The following is a 16,151-nucleotide window of genomic DNA, read 5'->3' on the forward strand; positions in this document are numbered from 1 at the left end:
AGTATAATTGTCAAGATCCACAGGATTTGTTTTGGCTTTTTTTTCATTTATCTGAACATGATGGTTGGATGCCATTTGCTTGCTTGTTTGTTTCCTGCCATCCTCCAACATTTGAGATGTGACTATCTGCAAAGTATAAATTCAAAACTGTTTCTTTATGCACAACTGTGTATTTTGGATACATTTCATTAAAGCTACTGTTCTTAGTTTATTGTATTCCAGTGTCATTTTTTTATTAGATTTCACTGTCTTTAGAATAGGTTTTATAGCATAAATTTATTCCAAGTATGCCACAGATTACACAATCATTTAAATGTTTGGCCAAATGCTCTTCTGCCATAAGTATTTTGATGTTTTTGCTCAAACATTGACACAAGAACTTTTTTACATAGTAGAGGAAAATAGTTTAAGGCACCTTCTGAAGTAAGAGATAAATTAAACTATTCAAATGCTCCAGAATTAAAATGAGTATGGAAATTTAGTAACCCAGGGTCAACTGATCCATTGTTTTATCAGACAGAAAGAGGGCAAATCATTTGTTAGGAAGAAAAATTAAATGTACATACAGTTGACAAAAATGATAGTGAGATGGATTGTTATTAAAGTGATCCCTTTTAGCCCAATGACATCTTCTAAGGTATTAAATAGTTTAGAACTCCTTCTGAGATCAGGCTGATATAAAATATTCAACATCCGTCCACTTCATGCCAAAAATATTTCACTATAATTAGAGTCAGACATATTTAAAATAATTGGTAATATCAGCTTTGTACAGGAAGGCAAGAGAGCTGGGAGATTTAATAATACTTCCATTGATCTTTGCATATGAGAGTAATCCTCTTTGGAAATGAGGTTGCTAATGCAGGAATGAGCCTTCCTTTTTTCTGGCTGTACACAGATTAACGATCAAATGCTTCTTCGCAAAGTACTTCTGGTAAAAAAGAAACTTATGCACTATGTATGAGTGAGGTAAAAAGAAGATACCTAGTTCAAAAAAAACCTCAAGTATATCTGAATACTCATGGGAAAATGCTGGTTCCATATGTCTTTTTAATTTTTTTTTAATTTAATGGTACAGGAAAGTTCATTCTGACAATGTTAGAATTCAAGTAACAGCTGAAAACTGTAATTTCTGAATCAACAAACTATTCTGGAAAAACAATTGAAATTAAATCAAAACTTCATTTAAAATAAAATGCCATTGAAAATTTGATATGCTATTTATTCATTCATTTGATAAAGATCTGGGTACTTCCTACATGAATTCTTGAAACTCTCAGAGACTGACATTGGCTTTTTTAGACAATTAAAACTCATGAGAGTCTAAGTAGTGTTTGAGAGACATCAGACATTCAGTATTTCTTCAAGCAGTATTTCTAAACCCTGCCAACAGCATGTCTGACTATTTAAAATGTTATGTTTGTAAGAGTAAATGTATTTTATGAACAAACAACACATCTTGATCTGAGAAATGACAGCATTTCATACACTCACAAAAAGACTTGCAGAAAAGCAATTTCAGAATCCAAATGGTGCTGTTGAATAATGACAGACTCATAAAATGGTTTGGGCTGAATGGAGCCTTAAAGATCATTTATTCCAACCTCCTGCTATGGGCAGGGACACCTTTCACTAGACCAGGCTGCTCAAACTCCTGTAACCTGGCCTTGAACTCTTCCAGGTATGAGGCATCAACCATTTCTCTGGGCAACCTGTGCCAGAGTCTCACCAGCCTTATAAACTAAGATTTCTTTTCTAACCTGTCCCCTCTCAGTTCCAAGCCATTCCCCCTCATCCTATCACTACATGCTCTTGCCAACAATCCCTCTCCAGGCTTTTTGAAAGATCCCTTGTTACTGGAAGGCTGCTAAGTCTCCCTGGAGCCTTCTCTTTTCCAGGCTGAACAAGCCCAAGTGTCCCAGACTCAGCAGAAGTACTCCAGCCCCCAGATCGTCTTCAGGCCCTTCTCTGGACCTGCTGCAGGAAGTCCACATCCTTATGTTGGTAATTCCAGTGAAATTGACCAAATATAGCAAGGGATCAAGAGGACAGAGTTTACAGGAGTCCAACTAGATATGTGAACTCCCATGTATTTACTGCACTTTTTTTTAAATCTACTGGCAATCACAGCACAGCATATCGACATATGTATTTTGGAATGGTGTCTTAGCTATGTTTTAATCTTAACTCCCTGAGAGCTGTAATTTCCTATCTGTACTTAAACTAATAGTATTTCAGTAGGCTGAATAAAGGAAGAAGTGGTAATTTTGGTGCGAAACTTTCGGCTAGCAAAGTGAGAAATTGAAATCAAAAGAAAACCAACCAACTAACCAAGAGAAAAACAACAAAACAACAACAACAACAAAAAACAATCCAAAACTAAATAACTAAGAAAACCTTATGTACAAAGGTGAAAAGATAAAAGTGGTCCTCATTTCAGAAGACACAGACTTCAGAGGAGATGTCAAGATTACCTGAAATCTGGTTAAAAAAATAAGATTTTGGAGTGGGAAAGTACGAAAGAAAAGGGAGCTTTCCACAGTGGTGAAGTTAATTAAACACTTTAATAGACTTTAAAGTAACTCTTGGCATAAATAAATGGAATTTAAAGAAAAAAGCAAGCGCTGACATATTCAAGCATTGTTCAGCAAATGAAAAAAAAATCAATAAAAATAAGGTAAAAATACCTGAGGCAGGGAAGGGGAGAAAAATAAAAGTGAAAGAAAACCAATGCCTAATGGAGTTAGGGAAAGCCAAAATGCATTTTCAGAGGGAGTAGAATCAAATGGAAGTTTGGTCCTGTTAGAGAACTAGAAAACTGTAGAACATAAAACTGAAAGAACTAAGGCAAAAATCTCTCACTTGAATTTGAATGAAAATGTGAATATACATCCATTGTGGTTGACATGATGAGTTAAATAAGAATCTCAGAGTATATATGACAGAAATCCGCTTAGAAAAATGTTAAACATCTCTTCTCCATTCAGATTAAGAAATAGGCTCTGTCCCAGATGAGGCAGTATTGTTCCAAAATTCATTACAATTATTTTTTAAGACTTTATATTATAATTATTTTAAATATTTAGAATTAATATTAATTACTCCCAATTTAAACATAAGCAAAACAATAAAGCATTGTATTATCTAAACCAGTACAGATATGTTACGCAGTTTAGGTTTTTTTAGCTTTTGAATTGCAGATCGGTACAACTATATGTCGGTTGTTTTTAATATGAAAAATTTTGTAAAACAATCAGAAAAGCTTGAAAATAATGGTTGAAGGCCTAAGAATATAAAGCTTGGGATGTCAGATTTAAGAAAATCAAATTATTCTGACTATTTGAGAGAATATTTGAAGGTGACTTCTTTGTGAAAATTACATCTACTTATGAGAAAAATATTCATCCTTTCTGACAAATGCATAGAAATATCTGTACACTGAAATTAGATTAATTGGTCTTAATTAGAAAATAATTAGAAAATAAGGCTCATTATCTTAGCATGGGAAATTTTCTTTACAACCATGTTATTGGAGTACCTCTTAATTATGACAATTTAAGTTGGCAAGATTTTTTTTAACTATACCTTTCCCATATATACATACATGATGCAGCCCAGCAGTGAGATATTTATCTTCAGTTCACTATCAGCAATATCCTGATCTTTAGCACATGTAGTAATTTTCTTAATTCTATATTTATTATATGCAATAAATTACTACAAATAAAGCTGCTCTGTCACTCCCCTCCTCAGCTGGACATGGATAAGAAAATACATTGAAAAAATCATGTCGAGATAAGGACAGGGAGAGATCACTCCCCAGTTAGTGTCACAGGTAGAACAAGCCTGACTTAGAGATATAAAATGAGTTTATTACCAACCAAAATCAGTGCAAGATAATGAGAAGTGAAACAAATTTTATAACAATTTCCCCCCCACCTCTCCCAGTTCTAACTTCTCCCCCAGCAGTGCAGGGAGATGGGAATGAGGATTATGGTCGGTTCATCACAGATTGCTCTTGCCACTGGTCAAGGAGAGGGGTTCTTCCTCTTCCCCAGGTGGGGTCCCTACCACAGTTCTCCATTAACTTCTCCAGCATGAATCCTTCCCATGGGCTACAGTCCCTCAAGAGCAGCTACAGCTTGGGTGCTTTCCACAGGGTCACAAGTCCTACCAGGAAACCTGCTCCAGGGCAGGCTCCTCTCTCCACAGGTCTGCTAATCTCTCTCAGGAGCCTGCTCCAGCATGAGTTTCCCATGGATTCATAGCCCTCCTTCGGGTACTCATGTGGTCCTGCATGGATCTCCTCCGTGGGCTGCCTGTGGAACTCCATGGGCTGCAGGGACAGCTGCTTCACCCTATCCTGCACCACAGCCTGCAGGGGAATCTCCCCCTGGGCCTGGGCCCTTCCTTGCTGACTGACCTTGGTGTCTGCAGAGTTGATTCTCTTGTTTATTCTCACTCCATTCTTCTCTGGATGCAATTATTTCTGGACAATATTTTTTTCCCTTTCTTAAATATGTTACTGCAGAGGTGTTACCAGCATTTCTGATTGATCCAGCATTGGCAGCAGCAGACTGGTCCATCCTGGATTCATCTGGCACTGGTTTTGTCCAACATAGAGGAAGCTTTTGGCAACTGCTCACAGAAGCCACCCCTGTAGTCCCCCTCCTGCTACCAAAAACCTGCCACATAAATCCAATGCACAATGCAAGAATAAAACTGATGTTTGGATTAGAAGAAGATAATAGTTTTGTTGTTGGCTACCTTGGAAGGCTTTTTCTCCATGAGCAGCACAGACATGATCTGTGCAGATCACCAACTGGAATAATCCGTGCACATTTTATCTCATTTCCTTCTTTCTCTGTTCTGGTGCCTTTTAAGATTGCAACACTTTATTCTCCTCTGTGCTTCAGAAGATAATATTTTTATCTTCTCAAAGGCTTTGATTTACTCTAAATTATCATTGATAGCACTCTTTTGTGATAAAGAATTCATTGCCATACAAAAAAAGCAGGGCAGAGGTTTGAGGGTAACCTGTCTCAGCTACAGGATGTGATCAGACCCATGGCCATGGGGGACACCAATTACCATGGGGCCAGAGGAAGACTTGCAGGTACACTTGGGGTTTAGAGTTGCTGCAGAAGGAGTAAGGGAAATAGAAAGATAAGGGGCTGAAAGATGTTAGCTGTGTAAGCAGTGGCTGGTTACAGTGCTTGAATGGCTGTGCCCTGTACCTGATCTGTCATTTCTTCCATTAAACATTAAAAAAGGTCTTCGGACATTTCAGTCTGTCATTTCTTCTCATTAAACTTAATTTCTGACTATTTTTCTGGGTGAGCACATGCTCTCTACCTGTGTTCACAAGACCATGGGAATTTCTGAGTGGAAGCAGCCAGAGTAGTGCCCAAGCTCACAAGGGCTGTGTGTGGTGGGCCACCACTGCATTGTGTGAAGGTGCAAAATCTAGCTAGCCTCATTCCTAGATAGGAACATTTCCCCGAAGAAATTGAGGTAATTTGTCATCAGTAATTCAGTTTGATGAAGAATGGTTTATTGTTATGTACAGGTTCTGTATTTTGCTGAATTAGGACCTGCAAGAGAAATGGCTCATGTTTAAAAAAATGCCCTTGATGGAATCAAGAAACAAGTATTTGTATTGCCTGCATAAGTTATCAGGCACGGTACAGATGGTGAGGGACTTTGCACTGCAGATGGGAATGATTCAGAAGATGATAAAAGTGCTAAATCCAAACCCTTACTCCATCACGGTCTAGGGATAGACATTGTTACAGGAAAGTTTGCATATAAAGTTTACTTTCAGCAAATATGCATACTTGTGGGAGTGAAAGTTAGAGGACAAGAAAATGAAAGCTTTTCCAATGGTAATGGGAATCTTTCTGGTACTAAAATAATAAGTAAGTTATACATAGTATACAGTTCTTGAGATGCTGTGAAGATGATAATATCAGCAAAAGAAACTGCTTTGGGGAACAGTAACCTCAGCAGTGAGTAGTTTAAGGACATCAGGATGAAACTCTACTCAGATCACTAACATGTAAAATCTTCACAGCCTGTACTGAGCTGGACAAATCTGCAAGTTAAACACACAGGTTAAAACACAGGCATTTCTGTGGTAGTATTTATAGCATGTAAAAAAATCCTCAAAACAACTAGCAAACTAACACCATCACTTACCTGCAGTTTAGCAAATGTTTGATTTCTGTGGCAGTTTATATGAAGGAAAACAACCACGCATATTTCATGCCTGGAATGTCTTCTAAGAAGGCATGCTATTGAAAAAAGCAATACAGCTAACCAATGTACCTTTTCTTTTCTAAAATCATAATAGGATTCTTACATAGAAAAGGAAAATTTTGTTCTTTCTTAGGTATTTTTTTAGTCAAGACATACAGCTGCTCTAAGAGAAACTAGAAACTTTTAACTACAAAAATTCTTTCTAAATTTATTTCCTTTTCTATATTTTTTCCCAGATGTATTGTATTACTAAATTTTGGAAAGTTGTGATGATCATTTTGAATAGTGAAGATGAAAAATAGGCCAAATATCTCATTCTGATAAATTTAGATTTCTTTGGGATGCTCTAAAAAGTCAAGAAGTAAATATGGCAGATTTTTAATAGCACTATAGTCTGCATGGGGATAACGAGTACATTTTAACTATTTTTCTTAAATTTAGAACCGTGATGTGTCATAGATTTTCTGTTTTATGTACAATTTAAAATTTCCTTGTGTTCTAATTGATATTTTATTTTGTGCATGCATCTACAATCAGAAAAGGAAATGCATTTAATTTTCTAGAAATAAGCTTGCAGGTTTTTCAAAATTGTATTCATGTCTAGACCAGGATTTTGCCTAGTTTCTCATGGGGTTAAAGATCCAGCACTGTGCCGCTTTCAGCTGGTAAAGCTAATTCTCTTCCTAGTGGCTGGTAAGGGGCTGTGTATTGGATTAGTGCTGAACACAGGGTTGATAATACGGAGATATTTTTGTTATTGCTGAGCAGAACTTACACAGAGCCAAGGCCATTTCTGCTTTTCCTACAGCCACACTGGTGAGGAGACTGCGGGTGCCTGGGGAGCTGTGAGGAGACAGAGCTGGGACAGGTGACCTCCAAGTGACCATAGGGATATTCCAGACCATGTGACATCATGATCAATATTTAAGGTGGTGAGAAGAAGGAGGAAGGGGATAATGTTTGGAATGATGGTGTTTGTCTTCCCAGGTTACTGTTAGATGTGATGGGGCCCTGCTCTCCCAGGATGACTGAACTCCTGCCTGCCCTTGGGAAGCAGTGAAGGAATTCCTTGTTTTGCTTTTCTAGTGAGCATAGGTATTTCTTTCCCTATTACACTGTCTTTATCTCAACCCACAAGTTTTCCAGCTTTTACCCTTCTGATTCTCTTCCTGATCCTGCTGCAGAGGAGTGAGTGAGCAGCTGCCTGGGACTTGGCTGCTGGCTGGGGTTAAACTACAACAAACAGTACGAAGTGGTTCTTATAAAACCTCTCTGCTATTATGGATAAAAATGTTCTGCAGTCAAAATTGTCAGTACTTACAGTAGAATGTCTCCTAGTTTTGATTTTTTTTGGCAAGTAGTATTTTCTCTGTCAAGTTGTTTAGAACTTCTGGTGCACAAATGTCTACTTCCTTCTGGGAACAAGGAGCTATCTCTAAAGTTTATTAGCTCTGGCTCATATAATTCATCTCATTTTGAATTATTGAGAAGTGAAAACTAGATGTGCAAGCAGACAATTAAGATAACGAGTAACATTCAACTACAGCATTCCAGGGACTAAAACAAAATGTTTTTTCTTAGAAGCAAATTGTTTTCTATTTATGGAGATACTTAGAAATCTCTTAAGACAGGAGTTTACATAATCAAAGTGGCTACTTACACAGGCTTAAAGTGTATTTACCACTTACTCATATTCAAAGTGCTTTGAAACATCAAGTAAAAAGCATAGAAAATAGTCCCATGAAATAAAGACACCATTTACAGTACAGAACTGTAAAAAAGTAGTGTGTAAGGTCAGTTGATGGGCAGAAATTTAACAAAGTCTTTGAAACATTTTTTTTTTTATATATCCTGCCCGTGCAGACTCTGTACAAAGCTTTACATACTCAAGATACAGAGAGAAATTCAAGAATCACATTTTTTCAGAAAGAGTTCAAATACCTTTTGGTTTCATGCTCTTGAAACTTACAAGTTTCTTACAAGAGTATAGGTGAAAGCCAAAGATTTTGTTAGATTCTTACTCTGTTCTTGTAACCCCCTGGAAACCCATGACCGCATAATGCGGAACTGAGAATGGCTGTTTTGTGTTCCTACCCATCAACAACTTATGAGACGGCACTGAGGAGCAGAATAAATGAGCTTGCACAGATTTGTGCCAGGCAGGTCTATGGGATTACCTCACTGGAGACATTCAAGAACCATTGATAATTCATTGGTGCTTTAGCAGTTCTCAGAGCCCTCTCTAAGCCAAGGAGTTCTCCATGCCTCATGCTCAGCCAGTGAGGGGTTGCATGAGCAGCTGGGGGGAAGGAGCATGGGCAGGGCAGCTGACCCAAACTGGCCGAAGGAATATTCCACAGCACAGAACATGATGCCAAACCAATCAAGAGGGGGAAGTTGGCTGGGAGGGGTTGATTGCTGCTGGGGAATTGGCTGAGCATCAGTCAGTGGGTGGTGAGAAATTGTATTGTTCACCACAAGTTTTTCATGGGTTTTATATGGGTTTTATTCCTTTCTCTTTCTCTTTTCCATTACAATTATAATTTAACATAAAATAAAAATTATAATGATTATATTTTAGTTCATTTCAACTATTAAACTGCTCTTAATTCAAGCCATGGGTATTTACTTTTATTTCCACTCAGGACTGGGAGTGACTGAGTGGTATCTAGCTGCTGGCTGGGGTTAATGAAGTTGGCTCTCTTTGGTGTAGATTCACACTGCCAGGTCATGATCAGCTTTGATGTTTACCTGGTCTTTTTTTGTCAAAACTAATTCTTAGTCACTCTGCCTTGGCTTGTACTAGTGAATGAGGCTATTTGTCCTATTGAGCTTTGCATTCTCCTTTGCTTGTACTTTTTTATGCCTTTTTATTTCTCTTTTTTTTTTAATTTTTTTTTTATTTTGTTGAGGTCACTTCAGGTAGCAATGAACCACCTCCCCATTCTGATATGATCTGTGAGCTGGGTGAGGGTGCATGCCACTCTATCACCTCGGCTGTTAACAGTATTTGGTGCAATACATATCCATGAATGCCTGCCATTTGGACATTGAACCAATGATGAAAATAAGCTTTCAACCTGAGAATTTAGCCAGTTTTGCACCCATTATTAACCTATATTTTACTGAATTGGCTTTGTGAATGCTAGTGAAGACCATGTTGAAAGCCTAGCTAAAAGCCTTTTGGTGCAGAGGTCTCAGGCAGTTCCTTTGGAGAAAAAGCTTATTGAGATCATAGTGACCCTGACAGTCTTTTACTGGAATTGATCTTTATAAAATTATGTATATATATTGTGGACAGACCATCTTCACTCTGGAAAATAAATAGAAAATGCGTATAAGGATACTTACAATGATAAAAATAAATATTTCCAGTATCACAAACTGCACAAGAATCTCCTGTTCATAGCTATGCCAAATTATTATCTAAGAAACAATATACTTGACCACACAAAGCAAAAATAGAAGCCTTACTACACTATTTTTCTTCTAGTAGTGATTCAAAGCTAGAATATATGTTGATAATCTGCTGTTAGAAATGTCAGTCAAAAAATATTCTCAAAGGGTTAAAGACAACAATTTGTAGCTATTCTGCAATGTTACAGTCATGAAGAGGAGAGAAAGCAGAACAGAATATATGGTTCCATAAAAAATGTTTAAGACATTGTGTTAAGTATGTAGCCCACATATTTTCTCTGTAATCACACTGTATTTTATGTGTGCTACATGAAAAACACAGTGGCAAATGTACTAAATGTCTTTATATTCCAAGTAGGTAAATGGTCTACTTTGTGACTGAAAATGAGTGTTCATGCTTCACTTACTACAAAATACTTTGCCAGTAGAAAATGAAAGAGGAAACAAAAGAGAAAAGAAATAAAAAATACGGAGAAAAATCATAGAGCTTATGTTGATGAAATAGTCTTGATGGTTCAAGTTAACACTATCTTTATCACTGGCGACTTAATAGAAGCAATCAACTTGTTAAATAGCATTTAATTGTGTATAACTTATTATCAATGAAACTTCCAATTTTTATAAAAAAAAGATGGGGCCTCTCTTTGGACTACTGCAAACACTACATTTTCATTTAAGTAGCCTATATACATGGAAATAGGTCAGTTTATTTCAGTTTAAAATTTCTCTCACATATCTTTAGATTGTTTTGTTCTCCGCCCCCCGCCCCCCCCCAAAAAAAAGACAAAGTGGTTGGACCTGAGGTCAGAATAAATAGAAAACAAAATCTGTTTGTTTTTTTTTTTTTTTCAAAAATTGAATTTTCCGTGGTTACATTAATAATAGAGAGTAAATATAAATAACAATTACAGGTAATCTTTGCATTATTTCTCATTGAAAAATAAATTAATACTTTACAATAAAACACCTCGTAAGAGTTTTGTCATAAATTACTCAAATAACCTGACTCAAGACAAGAAGGATTACACTGGCATGAAAAGGCTGGGTAAAGCCTGATATTTTCCCCAAAATGGGGCTTGTGACAGCCAAAGAAAGATAAACCATTAGAGCAAGCAAAAAGACCTCCACGACATCACATGAGAGCAAATAAAGTCAGAACATATAAATAGAAGAACTTGTCTGGTAAATCTGAAAAAGAAGAAAAACAACAAACCAACAAACTACCACCCTCAGGTTATAGTCAGACTGAAATCTGAATGTGGCATATATCAAGTAAGACTGCCCATAATAATCTGTATATAGAACCCAAATTAAAAGCTTGCATGAAATCAAACTTAGAAAAAATATAGTATCTTTGTAACTTCTTATTTGAAAATATCTTCAGTACCTTCTTATCTGAAAATCTCTTAAGGCTTTTCTTTTTTTAATATAAAGAGCAATCAATGAGATAGGAAACTAAGCAGCTGAAACAGTAAAATGCATTTGTTTATGTTCCAGACTGTCTCTGACAAAACAGAATCAACAAAGCTTATCCCGGATCTATGTTTGTGTAACTCAAGTAATATCAAAAATTCTTCAGAAGAACTTTTCAGATCTTAAAAAGGATGTATAGAATGGAGATAGACTAGAAACCTTGTAAAAGACAGTTGGCACAAGGCATCAGACAAAAACGAATGGAAAACTCTTTTTCTGTCTTCCAAGTGAACATTAAATTAGGCGAGTTCTGCAATGTCACCTTTGCAGTGGACTGGAAACCATTTGCATTGATTCTACTATAGACAGGGAGCATCTGAAAGCTTGTAGTATTTTGGTGATTGCCAGAGGGTTTTATAGAAAAATGTTTTATCACATGTTTGATCAATGGATAAGCCCCTCAAATTCATTGCAAGTAGCCATAATTGGCAAGTTCAAAACAGAGTTTATAAAAAGCCAAGTTCAACTGAACTGAGGAAAATCAAAGCATTTTTGGTTTTGGGTCACTAGTCTAGGAGTGGAAAGAATTCCTGACTTGCTTGGCTTCCTTCTGTGACCTTGCCAAATTCACTCAGACCAAATCCATGCAAGGCTATGGGTAGAACTTAAGCATCAAAAGTTTAAATTCTCAAAAATTCTGCTTATTTGATGGCCAAAGACACAAGAATTTAACATAAAACATACTTGAATATCAAAGTTGATAGCACACTTGAATATCAAAGTCTATCCTTTTACCTTTGGATACACTCCAAAGTGTCTTATCTTGGAGAACATTTGGCCTATTTTAGGTGCTTAATTTATTTCCTGCTGGAATAAAAAAAAAAATCTAAGGGTGATAATACAAACAAAACAGGGGGTTTATGAAGTGTTAGGAAGAAGCAATAATGCAATATGGCAGATACAGAGACATGTTAAAAAAGGATTATGTTACATGAAGTTCATGCTTGTGCAATGTAACCTTTTACTTATGTGACCCATTCAGCAGATAAACATGAGAAGTCAGTATGTACAATAGCATTAAATAGTTAATATTTGTCTAGAAAAATAAATGAGGTACCCATGCTGTACCTTATCTCTCACCTCTGAAGACAATTAGGAAATTCACGTACAGCACAGAAAAATGGTCTGGTGTTAATAGTCTTTATGCCAACACATTACCAGAAATAACATCAAAAGTTAAAAGCATTTCCAAAGAGAAATTGTAGAGAAGTAGGAAGAAAGACTAAGTTATCCAGTCTGCTTCTGTTTCAGAACCTTGAATTCCCCAACTTTATTTTACCTTCAAAAGGCATCTGGTGCTGGTATGACACATTTATAATAGCAAGGACTTAGCATATCTATTAAGCAGTGTCAGTTTTTACTGAGAAAACTTATCAATGTGTACCATGAATCATCGTGATCAGAAACTATTCTAACAACCCTCAGCTATTAAGCAAGATTTAAAGTTATATATATACGTATGTGTTGTATATAAAAATATATATCTCACATATATATATATATATATATATATATATATATCTTGCATATATATGCACATATATAGAGATAGGCATGGAATGTCAGGCAGATCAATGATAATTAATTTTTACAGTCTAGGAAATTATGTATATCTACCTCAGGCAATCAAAGATTTCTTTAATAATTGCACTGGAACCTGTTTTTCAAGCAATTAGAATTTAGTTGCCAGCAAACATCTTAGATTAAAAGAAATGGCATTTTAAAATTACATGAATAGAAATTAAATGGAAATTAAGACTACCGTAGTCTAATAGGCAATCAGAAACACAGGAAGACACAAATTCCCAGGACTACTAGAATAAGTTTAGTTCTGTATTTCCCAAGTTTTTTCAGTAATTTGAAGAGATATCATGGGAGTGATCTTGTACGTACTCATTACCAGGAGTTGCAGTGCCTTCAGTAGGGATTCTGCATGTTCTGTACCTAGGGAGGTGAGTCTATGGGACAAAAAGTTTCCTGTCAATTCCTAGAAGTGTACAAACCAGAGAACAGACACAAAATATTTTTCATTCTGATGTTATTTGCTGCTGGGGACTTGCAATCCCAGTAGTCAATGCTGGCAATCTATAACGTGCTGCAATATGTTATCTACGGGTAATTGAGCTTGAATATAATTTATTGATATTAAACTTGACAGTCAAAAGGATAAGCCTCAGATATTATGTTTAATACATTGTCCCATAGGATGCTTTGAATATTTTTTTTTAATTTAATGTGTTGTTATTATCAATGCAGCAGACATAAAATTAATAAAAAATCCTAATGAGAATTGGGTGGGTTTAGATAAATCTCCAGTGCATTTATTATTTTAGAAAAGTGGTGTTATAAGGCATTTTGATGACTCAAGGGATCATCAGCAAAACGAAGTTTCTCTCATATCTTGGTTTCCAAACCATTTCATGTTAGTGCCTGAAGTTAGCATACAATGACTATTTAAGGTGCATAAGAATAGAGCAGTATCCTTGACCCCATTTGAAAAAATATATCCCCTGAAAAAATGAGAGATATTAGAAATTTAAGAGTTAGTCTGAGCTCTAAATGAACTATAGTGTTCTGAGGACAAATCTGACTGACAAAAAGCAGTCAAGTGATAAGGCAGTTTGATTTTCCCAGACTTTAGTTCCTCTAGATAGCAACTTTTCTGCTGCAGAATTTTATTATGAATTAAATTAATTCTGATATTGGACTGATACTCATTTATATTTCTATAATCCCCAGTTACAGATTAGAATCTTTATGGAAAAAAGGGAAATTTTCTTGTTTCTACACATGTTGTAGAAACAAGAAAATTTTATTTCCTGCTTTTAGAACTGAAGATTTTACATCATGTTGAACACCTATGCATGTGGCTAACTGCAAACACAAAAGAATTAGTCACACACTTTAAAGTTAAGCTGTGAGAAAAAAATTTCCATTGGTGTAGAGAGGAAAATAAATAATTCACAAAGATTTAAAGGAGAAAAAATTCAAAGTCCTTTGTAGGTAGGATTGAGATTTTTTTACAGATATAGATATTATAAACATTTTTATGATAAAGTTCTAGTAACAATCCGTCAGTCCCAGCTACTGGTACTGCCCAGGGAGCTGGTTATAAAGGACTTAGAATAAGTGTTACACATTGATTACAGCTGTGTACGATGATTCAAAGTGAAGTCTTCAGACTATTATAGATGTATTTAGTTTGTAAACTCAAAGTGTCTAACTGCATTTTTGGGGAACAAGACAGGAAGTGAAAGAAGGAAATGCAGGAGGATGAATTTGCAGGGATATGAATAGTAATAGAAGATAAATTATAATTTTTCAACTAAGGCCATATACAAAATGAAATTGTAGATCATGTTAAGCCATTAGACATTAGGTCAGCAATATGAGAGAAACCACAGGGTTTCTTATAATGAGATTAAATGGAGTTTGTTTTATGTACATTTCTAGGACATACAACATCACAAGAAGGTGTTACAGCTCAGGAAAAGGAAGAAACTAATTCAAAAGATGATAAATAACACTAATAAATATTTCCTTATACCCATAGTTTTTCAGGTCAGTCATAAATTGTCAGAAAGCAAATTTTGTTTCTTCTCTATTAGCAGAATGATTAGTGTTGGACACTAATGGACACTCACATCCCATCTCAGCTGATTCAGAATACGTTTTGTTATGAGTATAATAAATAACACTCTGCCTCTCTTAAAATTTTAATTGTGATTTATACAAACAACCACCAAATCAATTTTTTTAAATTAAATGATTTCTGAGTATATCCTTCTTTCTGATAATATGTAAGAAATGCAGATATAGTCTGTAGATGATCTGTGTCTTGCGCCTTAGAAAAAGAAGCTTTTTTTACTAACAGTTTAGAGGACAAATATTGACTTAGAAAGAGTTAATTACACAACATCTTTCCCGTTGGGCAAAAACCAGTTTCTTTCAAAATGCCAGTAAGACTTTTCCCAAACATGTGCATCAACATAACTCCTCTGAAAGCGACTGACAAACCTGATTTCAGGAAAAGATTTTGAGGCAGTTTATGAGAACATAAAAACAACCCGCAAGCAAACCAATCAACCAAAACCAACCCAGAAACTATAACTCACATGTTTATGAATCATCTGAAGCATTCTGTTCACCTGTTCAATTTATTTATTTAATTTTTTAACTCTCAGAAAACAAGTATGCCTCAATAGCTGCCAAAATGATCTAGCAGCCTAGCATTGACACTGCTTGAGCACCGATGGAAGAGATTTGTGCCATGATAAACTTAAATACCAAATAAAATTTAATATTTGCCTCAGCATGGAAGGAAATAGACCAAGTGGCCGTTGTGATTAGGTGGTTTGAGAGCAGTAGTTAATTTGAGATCTGCTCAGGGTTCGAAAGCAAAATCTAACTGCTTATGAATTTAGAGTGCAACTTGGAGAGACAGGAGACTGCTGGTACTAGTCTTAAGCAGCAAAGTTATAAAAGCTGATGGAATGCTTCAAAAGGGTTCATTTTTGAGGACTTTTGTCACATAGTTTAATATTGGGAAAATGGAAGGTTTTAATATTCTACTTAGCTTGATGGAGAATGGGGGCACTAACAAGGAATGGGAAAGACTATTCTAAGATGATCGCTGCTCAAATATCATGCTATCAAATTTCATGGTGCTCTTCATTTGCTTCACATGTGAAAAGCAGAAGAATTGACAAGAAAAAATGAAGACACCCACAAAACTGCTGCTCAGAGATACATTGTGGAATTGTTAATATAACATCAAAACCAGAGAGAAATCAAAGAGAAATCAGGAAGGAACATTTTCTCAGGAATATGTACAATAAAATATCAAATGTACTTACTGTGTCACCATAATACTTTCTCTAGGACTCCGTCTCTGAGTTGCTCCCTCAGAAAAACTAATTTTTGTCAAAAACTACAACACAAATAATGAGCTAAATCAGGTTTTTAAAACCTCTCTTTAATTAGGTGAAGCACAACAGCAAATG

The sequence above is a fragment of the Onychostruthus taczanowskii genome, unplaced genomic scaffold (genome assembly GCF_017590055.1).
Source record: "Onychostruthus taczanowskii isolate IOZ18803 unplaced genomic scaffold, ASM1759005v1 scaffold17, whole genome shotgun sequence".
NCBI classification, from domain to species: Eukaryota; Metazoa; Chordata; class Aves; order Passeriformes; family Passeridae; genus Onychostruthus; species Onychostruthus taczanowskii.